This window comes from Elgaria multicarinata, chromosome 13 (assembly GCF_023053635.1).
Source record: "Elgaria multicarinata webbii isolate HBS135686 ecotype San Diego chromosome 13, rElgMul1.1.pri, whole genome shotgun sequence".
NCBI lineage: Eukaryota > Metazoa > Chordata > Lepidosauria > Squamata > Anguidae > Elgaria > Elgaria multicarinata.
The window spans coordinates 7,705,265-7,725,688 of record NC_086183.1 but is presented as its reverse complement, the minus strand read 5'-3'; positions in this window follow the sequence as shown (position 1 = coordinate 7,725,688).

Genomic DNA, 20,424 nt, shown 5'->3' with positions numbered 1-20,424 from the left:
AGTCCAGGCACATAGGGAGAAGGGTTCTAGCTTAGCGTCCATCTATTTTGTGAAATCTGGGGCGCTCCACAAAACTATTCTGCAATTTTATTGTTAAATTGCACTTCCTCCTTTAGGGGACTAGTGACCTGCCTCTTCATAAACAGTTACAACACTGGCTTCAACTTGTAACCCACCTGTGTTTTCCCACCACTCCTTTTGAATTTTTCTTTCCAAAAAAAAAAAAAAACTGTTCAGGAAGAAAAGATGGAATAGCTGCTTACAATGTAATCCTGTACACACTTACCTGGGAGTAAATACCATTGAACTCAATGGTGCTCACTTTGGAGAAGACATACATAGGATTGCACAATCCTATGCATATTTAGATAGAAGAAAGACCTACAATTCCCAGCATTTCCCAGCCATGCTGGGAGTTGTAGAACTTTTTTTCTGTCTAAACATGCATAGGATTGTAGGGCTTTTCTCTGTCTCAACCTGCATAGGATTGCACCCTTGATGTCTTTCGTCTGGTAGTGCTAAGAGTCCTCCATCAAAAAGCACCCCATGGGGAAGGAAGGATATATTTATTTAATTTCTATACCGCCCAATACCTGAAGCTCTCTGGGTGGTTCACAAAAATTAAAACCATAAGGTACAGCGTAAAAATATGCGGAGATGTTTTAATGGTGGTTCATTCAGACATGCAATTCCCTCACCTGCAATCTAGACGTTGGTGCAAGCCATGGACAGCTTTGTCACTCTTTACCAAATGCTTTGCATCCGTAATTAGAGGGAGACGGGTTTGTCGAAGGCGGGAGGGTTGAAAATCCTGGCGAATTCTGAGCACCCTCACAAAATTATTTCCCTGGGGTATGGAGGAGCCATCTTGACAGTCAATTAGGCAAGGTTTGGCCTGGCTGAGTGTTTAAAATTTGTTTTTAATGTTAACTGGTTTTATGTTTTTAAATTTTGTATATTGATTTTTAATGTTCATTCTTTTTAATTCAACCTTTTTATGCTTTGTAAACCGCCAAAAGAGCTTTGGCTATGGGGCGGTAACTAAATATTAATAATAATAATAATAATAATAATAATAATAATATACAGGGCTGAGAAGACCCCCTGGAGTTGCTCCTTTTCACCATGGCAACCTACTTGTTCACCTGCTTTTCCTTCTGGCCCAGACAATAGTGGTGGTGAGATGGAGGATTAGGAGGTACCACCATGGCCGCCTTGCTCACCGGCTCTCAGCCTGCCAAGCAAGCCGGTGATAGGATTAAGGAGGAGGAGGAGGAGCAATAGCAGCTAGTGACCATGATGGTGAAAGGCTAGATGCACTGAGGGAGGGGGCCTGTTGAGGATATCTTTCCCAAAGGCCCTCCAAAAACTGGAGCCAACACCATTTTCATTAATTTTAGACGTTTATTTTTTATTTATTTATTACATTTCTATACCGCCCAATAGCCGGAGCTCTCTGGGCGGTTCACAAAAATTAAAAACATTCAAAGTATAAAACAACAGTATAAAACCATAATATAAAATACAATATAAAAGCTCAACCAGATAAAAACAGCAGCAATGCAAAATTACAAATTTAAAACACCATGTTAAAATGTATTTATAGATTGTTAAAATGCTGGGAGAATAAAAAGGTCTTCACCTGGCGTCTAAAAGCATATAATGTAGGTGCCAAGCGAACCTCCTTAGGGAGCTCATTCCACAGCCGGGGTGCCACAGCAGAGAAGGCCCTCCTCCTAGTAGCCACCTGCCTCACTTCCTTTGGCAGGGGCTCGTGGAGAAGGACCCCTGAGAATGACCTTAGGGGCCGGGCAGGTACATACGGGAGGAGGCGTTCCTTCAGATAGCCTTGCCCCAAGCCGGTTAGGGCTTTAAATGTTAATACCAGCACTTTGAATCGGGCCCGGACCTGGACTGGCAGCCAATGAAGCTGGAAAAGGACTGGCGTAATGTGGTCTCATCGGCCAGTCCCTGTTAGTAACCGTGCTGCCCTGTTTTGTACCAGTTGAAGTTTCCGGACCGTTTTCAAAGGCAGCCCCACGTATAACGCATTGCAGTAATCCAAGCGAGAGGTTATCAGAGCATGGATAATTGTAGCTAGGCTATCTCTGTCCAGATAAGGGCGTAGTTGGTATATCAACCTAAGCTGATAAAAGGTGCTCTTTGCCACTGAGTTCACCTGTACCTCAAGTGACAGTTCTGGATCCAAGAGCACCCCCAAACTACGGAACCGATCCTTTAGGGGGAGTGCAACCCCGTCCAGGACAGGGCAAACATCACCTCGCTGGACAGATGAACCACCCGCTAACAGTACCTCCGTTTTGTCTGGCTTGAGTTTCAGTTTATTAGCCCTCATCCAGTCCATTACCGTGCCCAGGCACGGGTTCAGAACAGCCACTGCCTCACCTGGGTTTGATGAAAAGCAAATGTAGAGCTGGGTATCATCCGCATATTGATGACACCTCAGTCCACATCTCCGGATAACCTCCCCCAGCGGCTTCATGTATATGTTAAACAGCATAGGGGATAAGATAGAGCCCTGTGGAACCCCATAGCTTAGGAGCCACGGCACAGAGCAATAATTCCCCAGCACCACCTTCTGGAATCGGCCATCCAAGTAGGAGCGGAACCACTGCAACACAGTACCTCCAACTCCCAGCTCAGACAACCTATCCAGAAGGATACCATGGTCGATGGTATCGAAGGCCGCTGAGAGGTCCAGGAGAACCAACAGGGTCGCACTCCCCCTGTCTCTCTCCCGGCAGAGGTCATCCCACAGGGCGACCAAGGCAGTTTCCGTTCCAAAACCAGGCCTGAAACCCGATTGAAATGGATCTAGATAATCCGTTTCATTCAAGAGTGCCTGGAGTTGTCCTGCAACCACCCGCTCAAGCACCTTGCCCAGGAAGGGGATATTAGCCACCGGCCTGTAGTTGTTAACGTCCTCCGGGTCCAGATTAGGCTTCTTCAGGAGTGGTCTAATTACCGCCTCTTTTAAAGAGGCCGGCACCACTCCCTCTCTCAAGGAGGCATTTACAACCTCCTGGACCCAGCCGGCGATCCCCTCCTTATTTGATGTAATGAGCCACGAGGGGCAAGGATCAAGCACACAGGTGGTTGACCGGACTTGGCCAAGCACCTTGTCCACATCCTCAGACCTCAATAACTGAAACTCATCCAATAAAACTGAACCGGACGGCGCTCCGAACACCTCTACTAGTGGAGCTGCATTAAGTGTGGTGTCCAATTCATGACGAATCTGAGCGACTTTATCTTCAAAGTGCCGTGCAAACTCGTCACAGCGTGCTACTGAGGGTTCCACCATCTCTCGCCCTGGCCCAGAGTGTAACAGGCCACGAACCACACGGAAAAGCTCCACCAGACGACACTGAGAAGATGCAATGCTGCAATATCTACCAAAGTAGGGGGGAAAGGGCTGTAGCTCAATGTTAGACCACATGTTTCACATGCAGAAGATTGTAGGTTCAGTCCCTGGTGTCTCAGGCATGGAGAAAACACTTGCCTGGGGTCTCGGAGAGCCACCGCCAATGTAGGAAGACAATACTGGGCGAGATGGACCAATGGTTTGACTTGGTCTTAGACAGCTTAATATGAAAGCTCCAGCTGAAGGGCAGGTTCTTACAGATCACCCAAACCTCTTCATGTCTCCTGCATTCTTCCCACACACACACACCCCGACCCCCCACAGGCACTACGTTCTTAAAGGGCCTCTCGTTGGTTCTCCAGACCCCGGAGGCTGCTTGTAAACTTTGAAAGAAAAGAGGGAGACCGCTGGAAGAAGACCAAGTGCTGGAAGAGTGTAAGGCACACAGGAGGGTAAGGTCACATGAGACGTCACACAGGAAGCGGGAATAAAGGCGGCCTTGTGTGTGCTCGCTTTGAGGAATAATTTTTTTAAATGGGGGAGGGGACCCAGAGAGGATGTGGGACAGCTCTGGAGGGTGGGTGTGGGTGGGTGTAGATGTCTATCTTATGCAACTGCTGGGAAATTGTGTGCATTGCATCTCTATGCAACTGTCAGGTTTACACACCCTTCTACAACTTGCTGCCCTCCGGTTGTGTGAGACTACAGCTACGTGGCCCCACAGATGGACTGGGAAAAGCTGCTTTAACACATGGCACATTTGTGCCAAAAATAGTTTCTTTTACAGCCAACACTGACAGCAAACCTGGTGACGAATCAAAAGAACGTGATGCTCCACTTAGAAAAGAGGACCTCCTCTATTCCCTTTTCTCATGCAAATGGCGCATTTATTCTTAGGAAAGGTGATGCACAGAGGCTTTGCTCGCTTGCGCAAATCATGTGTCTCATTACAAACTGGACCCAAAGGGAAGGCAGGCAAAGGAAAGCTCTCGGCTGCCAACTTGGTGATTTGAAGGAGTTCGGCTTTGGCCGCCATTTTGAAAGTCGCACAAGCACCAGAGATATATTTATAAGCGGAGTGCCGCCAGCCAGCAGTAGAAGTGGCTGATATGATGGGAGATGAAGAAGTCACCACCCAGTTGATGACATTCTGTAGCAGATACTGGTGTGTTCACCGTAATATGAAATAACGAAATACTAAACATGGCATTTCTTTCTAACCATTAGTGTGCATTTAGTTGTAAGTTACCTCAGGCTTCCTTTATCTAAAATGTTGGCAATATGTAAATCAGCTTGTCTAACACACCTGGAGGATACCAGATTGGGGAAGGTTGACTGCTGTAAATGTAAATGATGTCAAGGTTATCCTGATTAAAGGCAGATTATTAATCAACTAAAAAACTTAATCAACTCTTGAGAGATAGTGTGATCAGGCTAGGGGCATGTCTACACCTGCCTTTCCCTCCTAGATAGTCCCTCTGCGTCCACATGACACACAGAGGATCCCAGGAGCAGGCAGGGATGATCCCTCCATTTCTCTGGGATTTCTGGAAGCCCTTTTTTCCCGTTTTTCCCACGGTCCCGGGATGATCCCGAGGATCATGGGCACCTGTCCCAGCTTCTTCCCTCCTTGCCGCGAGTAGCGGGGATCAGCAGAGGGAAGGAGCCAGGCCAAGGAGAGTCCAGGGACACTGGGGGCAGGAGGAGCAGGTTCGGGGCTTTTTTCTTTTCTTTTCTTTTTTTAACTTTCTTTTTTGCAGGAGCACAAGTACGCCCCAGCTCCTGTTTTGTTGTTGTTTTAAAAATGGCGGGTGCGACAGTGCAACGTCCCTTTTCCCTTCCGGGCTGTTGTGCTTCCATTTAGATGGCCAGGGACGATCCTGGAAGCAGATAAGTCCAGGATCGTCCCCCCTCCCTTCCTCTATACCCTATGGTGTAGTCATGCCCTAGGTTTGAGAGATCTGGATTCAAATCCTCCACGAAGCTCCCCTTGCTATCTCTCAGCCTCACCTACCCACAGGGTTGTTATGAGGATGAAATAATGAGGGGTGGGGTGAGAAACAGGCAGGCTCCCCTGAACGTCTAAGGAAGAATGCTGTGACTAAACCATGATTATAACCTCCCTACTATCACTTGATAACCCTAGTAAAAGGACAATGAACATTTATTTATTTTTAAAGGAGTACTACTCCTTAAAACCTAATTTCCAAATAATGGGCCTTGCCATTCCTCCCACCCCCCAAAAAAGATTGCAGAGCCACACCCCTCCTTGGGCTGAGCTCATTCCACAGCTGTGGGGCTACAACCGAAAAGACTCCACACATCCTTACAACAGATACAACTTCCCTCTCTACAAATTCAAGCAAATTTGGTGTGGGTGTGGGTGTGGGTGTACCAGGAGATCATTTGCCCACGAGAGGCGCTCTGTAAGCTAAGCAGTTCTCATTCTCCGCAGGGACTTTACAAGCCAAAGCCAACACCTTGTACTAAGCCAGGAATCCAGTTGGAAGCTGCCACAACACCAGTAGACTGGGGTCATAGTTAAACTATGGAATTCACTACCGCAAAATGTAGTGATGGCCACCAATTTGGATGGCTTTAAAGAGGGTTAGATAAATTCCTGGAGGACAAGGCTATCAGTGGCTACATGTCCTGATGGCTATGTAGGAAGCCTATATACACCAGCTGCCGGGGAACATGGGCAGGAGGGTGCTATTTCACCCGTGTCCTGTTTGTTTGACAGCTGGTTGGCCACTGTGTGAACAGACTGCTGGACTAGATGGACCCTTGGTCTGATCCAGCAGGGCTCTTCTTATGTCCCAGGGTCCCCACAGAAATCCACCACTCCAGAATGCCCTTCCAGTTTATTGCAATGTTGATCTGTCAGCCTTAGCTGAGAACGGAGGCCAAGAGGAGTCCTTGGACATTCAGGCCTGTTATTTGCTATGCAGCAAAGATAACAGCTCAGCTCAAGCCCTGATCCAGGATTTGTGTGAGTAACTGTGCCCACCTGCTTTTCATCTGCTGTGTTTTCCATTAACCGATCCAGCCCATCATGCCACAGCCTTTGAACAAAATTGTTCCCAGCAGAAGCCAAAGGACCCCGCTCCGTAGCCTGGTGACGTCGGCGTGTGTCACCAGAGCCTGTTGCTCTAACCTTTTTCCGTCAGGAAGGATGAATAATCGAGTCCTAACCAATCCCGCATGTGAGGGAGGCTTTGATGGGGAACCCAGCCAGGCGCAAGACACCGGGGCAAAAACCACCACGTCGGAGGGGTGGAATGTTGCGCGAAAGCCATTTAGTCCAGACTCATCTCTTGGCCAGCTCTTCTGAGCTTCTTCAAACTACATCCACAACTCAGCCCTGGTACAGATTAGCTCGTTTTGTCTTTTCCTGTAATGTCCAACAATCTGCAGAGAACAAGAAGCCAGCAAGAACATAACAAGAGCCTGCCTGGATCAGACCAAAGGTACATCTGGTCCGGCCATTCTCAACATGGTTTGTCCCAGATGCTTTGGACTACAGCTCCCATCATTCCTGACAGTTGGCATGTTGGCTGGATAGGAAGGAAGGGGTCGTCCAAAATACCTGGAGGGCACCACTTTGCGGAAGGCTGCTTTTTTAAAAAAAAAAATCTGGTAATGTGTGTGTGCTGATCTGTGATTTTAATGGGCCTGTTCAGACAACACGCTAAGCCATGGTTAGGCACTAACCCTTTTCCAGCAAATGGTTAGGGAACATGTTTAAACTGTAGTTATGTAACCACCATGGTTAGGAATGGTTCACACGACATACCAAGCCATAGAATTTAGCTCAAAGTGCTTAAGCACTCTGGGTTGGGGTGTTATTTGAGCAGGCACAATGTGTTTTATTAATTGTTTTTAACTTGTTTTCAAGATTTATCTCTTTTGTAAAACTGTTTTTATTGTTGTTAGCTATCACGAGCATCATTTTCATGGTGGAAAGGTGTGGTATTTAAATTGAATGAATAAATAAATAAATTTTAGTCCAGAATTCTGTTTCCACCGGAGCCCACAAGTAGGGAATGAAGGCAAAAGTTCTCTTCTGCTGTTGCCTCCCAGTGGCATCAGGCAGGATATAAATAAAACAAATAAATAATATGGCCATGATTATTATTATTATTATTATTATTAATAATAATAATAATAAATTATTTCTTACCCGCCTCTCCATTTTGATCACTAATTGCTATTGACTGACCAATCACGCCAGAATTTGTCCGACCCTGGCCCCTTTTAAAGCTATCTGACCTAGTGAAATGGCAGTGAATTCCCATATCCCGCACACACCAAAAATTCTTCCTCCTCATGGCAATTCAGGTTAGAAAAAAAACACCTTTCTCCTTTGGTTTGGTTTGCGATGATGTGGTTCAGGCTGTAAATCAACTGAAGAATTGATTTCATTTGAGACAATTTGGATGAGAGCTTAATCAGCCAGTGTTGCCTCCTGTGAAATAATAACACATCCTAGTAATTATTTTGAAATGTGCATATATAGATATAAATTAGCATTTATATGCAGATTTGTGTCCCATGGGCCTGGGTCCTGAATCTTTTAAGTGCCTAGCGACACCCTTGCTCAGGAGGCCGCAGAATCCAATCCAGAAGACTTGTGGATGCCTTCCCTTGAGCCTGATTCACCTGAGTAATCCCATTCCCTCCTGCGTCACCACACCTGCCCCATGGCACGGGGAGCATGCCATCCGGGAAGCCACAGGGAGGAGGAAAACACTTGCCATCTGTAACTCTTCCTATTCCCAGCCAGGGCCGGTGCCAGACTATTTTGCGCCCTAGGCAAGGTGAGCTACTTTCACCCCCGCCCACCCCCCACCCCCAAAATGCCAACTTTGAATTTTAAGAACATATGTTTCCTGGAAAAAATAAGAAGCACAAAACTTGAAACTGCTAAATTTATTTTGAAGTGCAAGAAATACGTCATGCCAATGATAGCAAACAAATTGGAAAGGAACGTCTATGGGTCTAGAATGCATTATTTCATAGGAATATCACCTCCAAATCATCCTCCCCAACTCACGCACGTGCGCACACACACACACTCAGCATCACTCACTCCAAACAAACATACGCATGAACACATGCATTCACTCAAAGACCCATACATTCTCTCTCTCTCTCTCTCTCTCTCTCTCTCTCTCTCTTCCGGGCGTGTTCCGGAAGTCCGAAGGTGGAGCCGCCCCACCCCCACCCCAGCGTCCCTGGCTTCACTTCGGCTGGGTGGGCGCGGGGCGCCATCTTGCCCTCCCAGGCCCAGCTGAATCCTCGGCCCAGCCTGGCTCACAGTCAACGCGCGTGAGTGCTGCGCTGGGCCCGGCGCCCCTCTTAGCTTGGTGCTCTAGGCGGCCACCTGAATGGCCTCTATGGTAGCACCGGCCCTGTTCCCAGCCAGCACTTGGAGGGTGCCAGGGTGGGAAATGCCACCTTTGGTATACCAAAGAACATAAGAAGAACCATGCTGGATCAGACCAAAGGTCCATTTAGTCCAGCACTCTATTCACACCATGGCCAACCATCTGTCAACCAGGGACCCACAAGCAGGACATGTGGACATAAGGATCAAGGAGGCCGACATCTACCACTCCCAGTGTTATCCCAGTTTTACAGCTTGGAAAACTGAGGCAGAGTGAGAGAAAGAAAAAGAGAGTACAATAAAGTTGGACTGGAATTAGGGCAACCCTAACCAACATAGTGACTTCCAGATGTGTTGATCTAGGTGACATGAGTTTCTCATCCCACAGTTGGTTTAATGTCACTGTTGCAGGTGTGTATTGGCTAGTAACACTCATTCTTTCCACATATAGCTGGAGCACTTTTGGAACCCTTAAAAACATTTTAAAAATATTATTATTGTTATATTTCCGGGGGGGGATGCAGGGGCTCATAAAAAGAAAAATGATGTTCCACCACGCATTTTTTAGCCTCCACTCAGTGGGGGGAACTTCAGAAAATGAGCCACTGAGAAAGGAAGATTTAAAAAACCCTTTCAAGTGTGCTGCGATCCAATTCTGGATCTGGATTGTGCTCCCTTTCTTGGGAGTAAAAACAAAGAGAAGGACAGCTGCACACAACCTATTTAGCATATTGAGTAGTTTGACCCCGAGTGAGAACATTCTGAAGAACTTTGTGAAGAGGGGGTATTTATTTATGTGGAGCATGTATACCCCACCTAATAACCAAATTTCTTGAGGCGGATTTAGGAACATAGGAAGATAGGAGGCTACTTTACACTGCATCAGACCATGGGTCCATCTAGACCAGTATTGTTGACACCACCGCCTCCCCAGGGTTTCATGTAGGAGTTTTTCCAGCCCTACCTGGAAAAGTTAGGGATCGAACCTGGGGCCTTCTGCATGCAAAGCAGGTGCTCTACCATTGAGCTACGCTCCCTCACCTATGCCCCCTTAAAACAAAATGGGCAAGGGTTTCTAGGGAGGAGCTAAGACGTATACCAGTTTTCTTCTAAAACTCAGATGCCCCAGCTACTACTCTCCTTCTGAAATTCTGGGCCAGGGCCGGCCCTACTATGAGGCAGTTGCATCAAGCGGCAAATGCTGAGTGGTGGCAGCAAAATTTTGGAGGAGACAACTGGGAGCTTAAAGCTATCCAAGGTGCTAAACTCTATCCCCAAACTGGGTTCAGCTGCTTTAGAGTTTTGGTTGGTTCTGACTAAAACCTGGAGCGAATTCACAGCCCCACCATTATATTTATTACTTTTATTTATTTTTGAAATGCCAAATATATTTCCCCCCGCACACATATACATAGACTAAGAGTTATAATTAGTGAATGCCTTTGTTTCTTTAGTGATCTTGTTATATTCTTACGTATGTTCTTATTTTTGTTGCCTTTATTTTTTTTTAACTTTATTTCAAAATGAAATAAAATTACATGGGATCTGTACAGATGACACACTAAGCCATGGCTAGGCCCCTAACCCTTTTGCATCAAATGGTTAGTGAGCATGTTTAAACTGTGGTTATGTAGGGTGACCATATGGAAAGGAGGACAGGGCTCCTGTGTCTTTAACAGTTGTATAGACAAGGGAATTTCAGCAGGTGTCACTTGTATATATGGGGAACCTGGTGAAATTCCTTCTTCATCACAACAGTTAAATCTGCAGGAGCCCTGCCCTCTTTTGTATCTGGTCACTCTACAAAAGAGGGCATGACTCCTGCAGCTTATAACTGTTGTGATGAAGAGGGAATTTCACCAGGCGCTGCATGCATACATATGACACCTACTGAAATTCCCTTTTCTATACAATTATGAAAGCTACAGGAGTCCTGTCCTTCTTTTCATATAGTCACCCTAGGTTATGTAGCCACCATGGTTAGGAATGTCGCGAGACTTCAGACACATCATCCTGGAAGTCTCACAAGACTTGAGGCAAGGAAACCAGCTGCTCGCTGGCTTCCCCACCTCTTAACGCTGTGTATATACACACTTACTGTGAAACACAAAGTGTTAGCGAGCATATCGGCATGGTGCTGTGGCGGGGAGATACGAGGTCCAGCGCAGCACATGGGTTAGTGGACTGCTGCTGCCACCACCACAGGTATGCACAAGGCATTGCGCAGCAGGGGTTGTTTGTGTGGCGGCGGCTGCCGCCTGGTCATATCTGTTTTTCCAGCCAAATTAACCCCTGCCCTGGCTCTTCTGTTGAAGCATGATTTTGCTGGTCAAATCTGGGCAACTCCAGTGACATGGTCACTCTAATCTGAACAAGGTTATGAGGGTGAGAGAGAGAAGATTTCAGTATACCCTGAACAGGGCCTGATGATCATGGATAGATTTTCACCACCTCTAGTGGTTGCTTTAGGTCAGGGGTTTGTAACCTCTTTCAGCCTGAGAGCCAAATTCTATTTCAGAGAAGCTCTGGCCTGTAGGGTGATCATATGGAAAGGAGGACAGGGCTCCTGTGTCTTTAACAGTTGCATAGAAAACAGTATTTCAGCAGGTGTCATCTGTACGCATGCAGCACCTGGTGAAATTCCCCCTTCATCACAACAGTTAAAGCTGCAGGAGTCCTGCCCTTTTGACACAATATAAAAGAGGGCAGGGCTCCTGCAGCTTTAACTGTTGTGATGAAGGGGGAATTTCACCAGGTGCCGCATGCATACAAATGACACCTACTGAAATTCCCTTTTCTATGCAACCGTTAAAGATACAGGAGCCTAAACCATCTACCCCAGGTGATTTACACACTTTCAACTTCTCAATTACTTCTTCTATTTCTCTTTGAGTTATTACCTTCTCCATTAACTCTTTGTGTTCTATTTTTATTCCCTTCTTTATATACTTTTCTATATAAGCTTCCAGCTTCTTTTTTTGAGTATCCTTTCCCTTATATAATTCTTGATAAAATTCTTGAAAGCAAAAAGGGTGACTCTGAAACAATAAAAAAATCATTATATTTTAGTTTAAAGCTCTTAATGTCAGTAAGTAAGCCTACAAGGCCAGAAAACACCGAACACCCAAACAATTAGTGGTTGAGGGAAGAGGGTGTGACCATGTGAGAAACTCCACAGAGCTGGATTGGGACCCCACACAGGCCCTATTTGGCCGAAGGAGCTGAGGTTCTTCATGGCTACTTTAGGTGTTTGGTAGGTTAACAGAGTAGCAGTTTCAGACTCTTGACTTGAGAAATCCACTCCATGACACGTCCCAGCTTTAGGAGAATAGTTCATCTTTCTTCTCCTCAGACATCTTTTTCAGAGAGTTCTCCCTCAGGCTCCCTCTCGAAAGAGTTTAGTAGCACTTGGGGGACTCCTGCTCTTCACAATCACCACTGGTGGAGTCCGGAAGTCAGGCCATGACAGGAGGACTGTTACAAGCGCTTTGAGAAACCGGTTTAAACTTGCAGCATAGAAACATCCAAATGAAGAAGTTCATCCTCCTCAGCAACGGGTTAAAGCTTCAGTTTTCTTTATATAAAAAAATTCCCCGGACCATCTGTAACCCTAACCCTCCCCAAATGCCTCATCTGAATTTAATAAGGCAAGAGGGGGGAGTTGGAGAAATCTCCCAAAAAGCTTTCATAGAAATTAAAGTAAACAATGCTTTGACCTCCAGCCTCTCATTGCCCTGCTGCTGACTTGGGTCTGTTGTTACGGTTACAGACGGCTTGGCGTTTTTGTTTAATTGTAAACACATTTGGGAAAATACACCAGGATTTGGTGGTAGCTCCAAAGGGGTCCATCAAGCACCGGGTGAAAAATAGCAGGGGAATGTCTCCCAGGGTACCGGAGGAAATCTCCCATGTGAACGCAGGCAGGGGAAAGGGGGAGGGGGGTACACAGCTGAGAGGGCCGCGGACTGACTACCAAAGAGGCAGCTACTGCTCTCTTGAAAGCCCTTGCATGTGGGCCGGAGGCCACCTTGGATACAGCTGTGAGCAAATCAACCGGGAGGAACCGCCTCAGGGTGAGAAGCCTGCTCAGCTCGTAAGGCATGGTTTGCGTCCGAGTGTGGTCATAGCCATATCTCCCAAATGTTGGGTCGGAAAGAACCATTCGTGGTTCCACAAGAACCTTGTAGATCAGAGTGTTCAACCTCTTTCAGCCTAAGGGCCGGATTCCATTTCCGAGAAGCTTTCCAGTGGTGGACATGGCTGAAGGCCAAAGGGAGAGCGAGGGCAAGAATACCAGCATCAAAAATAGTTCACACGTGTAAAGCTCTTACTGCCTGAAAGTAACGCTTAGGAGAAGCATCTCAACCTTGTAGAATGAGGGGAAACTGCACAAAAGCCAAGAAACCACCCAACTCTATATGGTCTTGGAGTAAGTGGGGTGGAGCCAGGAGAAGGGGCACCACCACCTGGGGAATCCCAGAGGGCCAGTGTGAGGGCCCCAGGTGGCTGGATTCGCCTCCCGTCTGCAAGCCTGAGGTGCTGCACTTCTGCTGTAGATGAATCATGGTGGTCTCATCTATGGGTTTTGTGGGCAAGATGCTAAAGGGTCTGTAAACATCAGGGGCTTCACTTCCCTGATTCCTAGAAATCTTGATATATAGGAAGTCACTCAGGCCATGGCTAGACTATCCTGAGGATCGCTCCAGGATAAACCCTGTGCATCCACATGACGGACAGGGCATCCCGGGAGTAGGGAGGATGATCCCTCCCTTGCACTGGGATATTGCCCTACACCTCTGTTGCGTTTTTCCCCATGGTCCTGGGATGATCCCGAGACCACGGGACGTGTGGCCAGGCGTCGCAGTTTGTCCTGGCTCCTCATGAGAGGGAGCCAGGACCCGGGCACGGGGCGCTGAGCTCCGTTCCCATCAGGGGTGGGGTGGGGGGAGTGGGAGCAGGTGTTTTTTTTTAACTTACATTTTCGTTGGAGTGCTCCTGTGCTCTTTCTCGATTAAAATAAAAAAACAAAATGGCGGGCGCAACGTCCTCTTCCTTCTTGGACGTCACGTGCCGCGTGTAGACTGAGGGAGGCGATCTCGCGATCATAAAATCACGAGATCATACCCCTCCACCCCCGTCATCTAGCCATGGCCTCAGTCAAAGTTATTCCCTGAAAGAAGGATCCTCACACAGAAGTAAAGGTGAAGAAAAGTAGGACACTGCTTTACATCGGGTGAGATCATTGGTTTTCTAGCTCAGTATTATCTGCAGTTACTGGGACTGCATAAGAACATTAGAAGAGCCCTGCCGGGTTAGACCAAGGGTCCACCTTGTCCAGCATTCGGTTCACACAGTGGCCAACCAGCTGTCTTTGGGAAACCCACAAGTAGAACATGAATGCATACTGCCCCTGATACTGGAGGTAGCATATAACCATCGGAGCCAATAGCCACGGATAACTTTCTCTTCCATGAATTTGTCTAGCCCCCTTTTAAAGCCATCCAAATTCGTGGCCATCACTAAATCTTGTGCTAGTGAATTCCACAGTTTGACTCTGCACTGTGTGAAGAAGGACTTCGTTTTATCAGTCCTGAATCTCCCCCCAATTAGCTTTATGGGATGACTCCACTGGGTTCTAGTATTATGTGAGAGGGAGAAAAGTGTCCCAGTAGAGACACTTGTCAATGGAGTCAGAAATTGAATAGCTAGCATTTCTTTCTCTGCCAGCCAGTTTTTTCCTATGGTATAATTGATGTGCAATTCTTTTAGGCTCCCTCCCCCCCTAAAAAAAAGTCTTTCCTACCATACAGATATATGATTGGGGATCCAATCTGACCCCTTGATATTTCCCCACTAGCTCCCAGCCTCCCCTGTTCCTGCCACTCCTTATTGTACAGGTTGGAGAGGGTTCCGAGTGTCCTTTGAGGGACTCATTTCTCCATTGTGGGACTCCCACCTGGCAGTAACAACATCCCAAATAGCTCCCGACAGCTGGGCAAGGCGCCATTTTGATTTCTCACAGTGCCTCTGAGAGACGCCATGCCAAGATCGTTGCGGGAAATTTAAAGGATGGCTACACCCATCTGCTCGGGGCCCCAAATGCCAGGTGCTCATGCAACGTCAGCTCCGGGGTTTTGATTACTTATTAGAAAACCTTTGGGAATCGAGCTTAGGGAAGGCACCTTTTTCACTCTTCACCCTCTCTCAGATCATTCCTGCCACTTGCTTGCTTGACAGGCAGAGAGCAAGTTGCCTGGGGCAACTGCTGCACCACCTCCTCCGTTGTCTGGGCCAGAACAAGAAGTGAGTGAACATGCAGGTTGCAATGGTGAAGAAGAGGTGCCAGGCCGGGGGGCTTTTGTCGGTGGGGCCGTGCTGGGCCGTGGACCCTCAGCCGGTGCTCAGCCATGCTGTATTGTAGCTCTTTCCACCAGCCCTATGCTGATCCCAACCCTGTCTCAGCCCCTTTCTCTCAATCAAGGCCCAGTCAAAGGGATCCGATTAGAGGCATACAGACTCCCTTCAGTCCATTCCATCTGAGTTTCACAGATTGTCAGGTATCTTTCATTTTGTCATCCACTTATTGATGCATTTGATTATTATTTTTTACCAGAACTCCGTTCTGTCTGTGCTGATTTTTTTATTTACTGAATTTCTATACTGCCCAATAGCCCAAACTATCTGGGTGGTTCACAAAAATTAGCGCTAATGCGCACTTGCACACTGACTAATGGGGACTAACGCATTTGCGCAGCTGTGCACCTGCGCTGATGGATATTAACCCTAATGTGAAGTAGTGGCAGGGGGGGAACCTTTGAAAATGAAAAACCGGTCCGCAAGTCTGCAAAATCCGTGTGACCTGGCAAAAGCTGGTCCGCTGTGGAATCCACTAGTCAGATTCATGGAAATCAGTCCTCATTTGAATCCATTGCGGGTTTCTCCGACATCCCTAGATCCAATCATGACCATCAGCAACGACGGTTTGGCAGAGATCTCCTCTCATTACGGATCTCAGCCACTGACCTCAAATTCCCTCCAGGGAGGGGGAGGGGGGAAATACTCGAAATACTGTCCGTGACTGCACTAAGAAAAAAGCTGAAACCCTGAGATCTGTACCACATTATGAAGTTAATCAAATTTGCATAATGTCTCATATTTTCCATAATTTATTCTGCATTTTTCCTTATTTTGCCCCAAATATCTGGTAGTCATAGAGTGGGAGGAGCCAGAAACTGTGGTCTCTCACCAACACACACGGACACGGACACTAGATTTATTTATCTATTATTTATTTATTTATTTATTTTTGTAACATCATAAAACATCATAAAACAGTGATAAGAACAGTATCAAAATGAACAGTTAAAACCAAACACAACCATATACACAACACCTCTAGTAGAATCCTAACTCAGTTACAGTCCAGGTAAACAGGAGAGACTTTAGGGCCTGCTTCAAGGCCTGTTAAGATGGAGCCTGATGGACGGAGTTCCACAAATGGGAGGCTACCACCAAGAAAGCCCCGTCCATCATGCCTGCCAGACTAATTGCTCTTATAGATGGAAAGGCAAGTAGGGCCTCTGATGCTGATCTCAGAGTACGGGCAGGTTGGTAACTTGTACCCAAACTGTTTAGTCATTATTTATTTACAGCATTTACATACCACACCACGTCTGAATAGATTCTGAAGCAGTGAACAATAACAGATAACAAAATAAAAGAACAAAATGCCACATTAAAAATCCATTATTTTTTTAAAAAACAGAATACCGGTAAAAACTGTGACTCATCAGTCAAGGGGGCCCTCCCGAAATAAATATGTTTTCAGGAGGTGCCAAAAACAACACAGCACCTGCCTGACCTGCAGAGGCAGGGAGTTCCATAGGAAAGGGGCACCACACTGAAGGCTGTTCTCCAGGTGGACTCCAATCCCGTCATAGGTCCATGCGGAATCACCCGGAGATGCCATCAGAGGACCTCAGTGACTGGGCAGGTTGATAAAGGAGAATGTGCTCTCTCAGATAAAGCTCATTTAGGGTTTTAAAGGCCAGCACTGGCACTTTTAGACTGGGCCTGGAACCACATTAGTAAGGTGACCAAATGAAAAGGAGGACAGGGCTCCTGTATCTTTAACTGTTGTGATGAAGAGGGAATTTCACCAGGTGCTGCAGGCATACAAATGACATCTGCTGAAATTCCCTTTTTTATATACACTAGAGTGACCAGAAAGAAAAGAGGGCAGGGCTCCTGCAGCTTTAACAGTGGTGATAAGGAGGGAATTTCACCAGGTGCTGCAGGCATACAAAGGACACCTGCTGAAATTCCCTTTTCAGTACAATTGTTAAAAATACAGGAGCCCTGTCCTCCTTTCCGTATGGTCATCTTACCTTATCTAGGGAGATGATTCTCTCACTTTGCTCTCTGCTTTCTTGACTCCCTCTCTCTTTCCCCTACCCCCCCCCCCCGCACCTCGCCAAACACAAAAAGGGGTGGGGCAGTAGAGCTGAAGAGTTATCTCCACTCCCGCAGATGCTGCTTGCCTGCCAGGAGCAAGGCCTGGTGTCCCTTAGAGGCTTCCTCTGTGGTTTGTTTTATCTGACGCTCAGCTACAAAAGGAGGACTTTGAGGCCAGCTCCTTCCCTTCCATTAACGCAGGGTCCAAAAAGGAAAGAAGAAGAAGAAGAAGAAGAAGAAGAAGAAGAAGAAACACACCCCACCATTTCCTCCTGCTCTGTGAATTGCTAATAAACTCCAGACAGAAAGCTCTGATTAGGAAATTGTTTAGGAAATTGAAAGAGGACGGGGAGGAGCAGGCTCCACGCTCCAGTTGAGCCAACACTGAGCGGGCGAGCGAGCAAGCAAGCAGGGGAAAGTTGGCTTGGTCCCGCTGTGCGCTCGTCCACCGCTGCCGGGCTCCCGCTTTTCTCACTTTGACGCAGCCTGTCTGTGGCATCATCTGGTTTGGAAGCCAAAGCGGCACATGGGTAGGGGCGTAGTCATAGCTGTGGTGGGAGCTGAAGCGGCCAGGCTTCTTACCTGACGGTTTAGGTGTCGTGTTGTTGTTTAGTTAAGGGTGCAAGCCCGCGCATGTTTGTTTAGGCAGGGGGGGAAAACGTCCTACGAGTCCCAGCAATTCCCCAGCCAACATAGGTAATGCTGGGAGTTGTAGGCCTTTTTTCTGTCTAAACATGCATGGGATTGCACTCCAATTCTCTAGCTCAGGGATGGGCTTCCTCTCCTGCCCAAAGTCCTGATCCAGTCCTTCAGGGTTCTCCAGATGGTGAACCCTTTTCCTGGACACACCCTCTTTGCCATTACCACCAACCATTTGGTGGTTTTCCAGCTATTGCACTCTTTCCCCACGCACCCACCTACTCTCTAAAAGGTTGAAATTCCTCTATTAAATGTAAGTTACTGGCAGTCAGAGCTAAGGCTATTGGAGAAATCCACAGTGGAACCAAATGAGTTCGTTTACCAACCTGTGCATTCTGTAGTAGAACAGCTTTTCCACTATCAGGAGGAGTCTGCGGACATGTGGACCAGTTTCCTAACCGTCAGGGATTTTGCGCAAAATTCAGCCCAGAAAAAACTGCCAAAATAAAAATAGCACGGTCAAAAATGCACGGTTTCCCCATAAGCTAAAGAGTGGAAATACACATTTGGGAGGTATTTGTGCATTTGCACACGTGCAAAATTCGGAAACTGAAAAAAAAAAAAACCAATTCCAGTGATAGGTGGAGGACGGAATGAAAGGCACCTGCCAATCCATGAAACCCAGACGGAACGGCTTTTGCACGATCCATACATCTAGGGTGACCATATGAAAAGGAGGACAGAGCTCCTGTATCTTTAACAGTAATGTAGAAAAGGGAATTTCAGCAGGTGTCAATTGAAGAGGATGAAATTCCTTCTTCATCACAACAGTGAAAGCTGCAGAAGCCCTGCCCTATTTTGTATCTGGCCACTCTACTATAGCTAGTGCAGCTTTAACTGTTGTGATGAAAAAGGAATTTCACCCTCTTCAATTGACACCTGCTGCAATTCCCTTTTCTACATTACTGTTAAAGATACAGGAGCCCTGTCCTCCTTTTCATATGGTTACCCTACATACATCTGTAGTCAGAGCTTTTAGCTAAAATATGCTGGTATTGGGTCCCCATCCCTTTTGCCTTTGACGCCATCCGCCACTGGAATGTGGCCCTTGGGCTGAAAGCAATTTCCCCCATATCTGCTCTAGCACTTTTACTTGTGAAATAATAATAATAATAAATAAATAATAATAATAATAATAATAATAATAATAATAATAATAATGGGTGACCATATGTAAAGGAGGACAGGGCTCCTGTATCTTTAAGAGTTGCATAGAAAAGGGAATTTCAGCAGGTGTCATTTGTGTATCTGGAAAACCTGGTGAAATTCCCTCTTCATCACCACAGTTAAAGCTGCAGGAGCTATACTAGAGTGACCATTTTAAAAGAGGGCAGGGCACCTGCAGCCTTAACTGTGGTGATGAAGAGGGAATTTCATCAGGTTCTCCATATATACAAATGACACCTGCTGAAATGCCCTTTGCTGTGCAACTGTTAAAGATACAGGAGCCCTGCCGTCCTTTTCATATGGTCAGCCTAAATAATAATAATAATAATAATAATAATAATAATAATAATAATAATAACAACAACAATAACAACAACAACAACAACAAAAATAGAGTTTATGTCACACCATTAGGGCGACCAGTTACAGACTGAGAAAAAAGAGGACACAGGATGGCACAAAAATTGCATAAATCATCACCATAATTTAAATAGAAATATATTACATCTTACATATTGTAAGAGTGGGGGAGACTACCCCAAGCAGGATAGAACAGTTTGAAAGTGGTTTGAAAGCAGCATATCGTCATGGGTCCCAACAGTTGTCAAGACCGTTATAAACCGTTCTAAAGCAGTGGTGCAGATCCTGCCCAGGTGTCTTGGGTGCTAAGTGTTGCTGGGCAGCTTCAAGGCCTTTGCTGCTCTCCCTTCTCATGGTTTCTTATGGTTCTTTATCTTTAAACCTGACTTGGACTGGCCCAGCCCTTCGGCAAAGGATGCCTTCAGACGGAGGACTGCCTTTTCTAATGTAGAACAGCTGGCCACCCTACACTGATGAGGTGTACAAAATTATGCATGGCGTGGAGAATGTCGACAGGGAGTCATTTTTCTCCCTCGCAGATAATACTAGAACCCAATGGGGTCATGCCATGAAGTTGATGGGTGGGACATTCAGGACTTCTTCACATGGTTAAATTATGGAATTCACTAGCACAAGATGCAGTGTTGGCCACCATAATAACATAAGAAGAGCCCTGTTGGATCAGACCAAGGGTCCATCTAGTCCTGCACTCTGTTCACTCAGTGGCCAACGAAGCAGAACATGGTGCAACAGTGCCCTCCCATAGGGTGACCCTATGAAAAGGAGGACAGCATAGAAAAGGGAATTTTAGCAGGTGTCATTTGTATATATGGAGAACCTGGTGAAATCCCCTCTTCATCACAACAGTTAAAGCTGCAGGTGCCCTGCCCTCTTTTAAAATGGCCACTCTAGTATAGCTCCTGCAGCTTTAACTGGTGTGATGAAGAGGGAATTTCACCAGGTTCTCCAT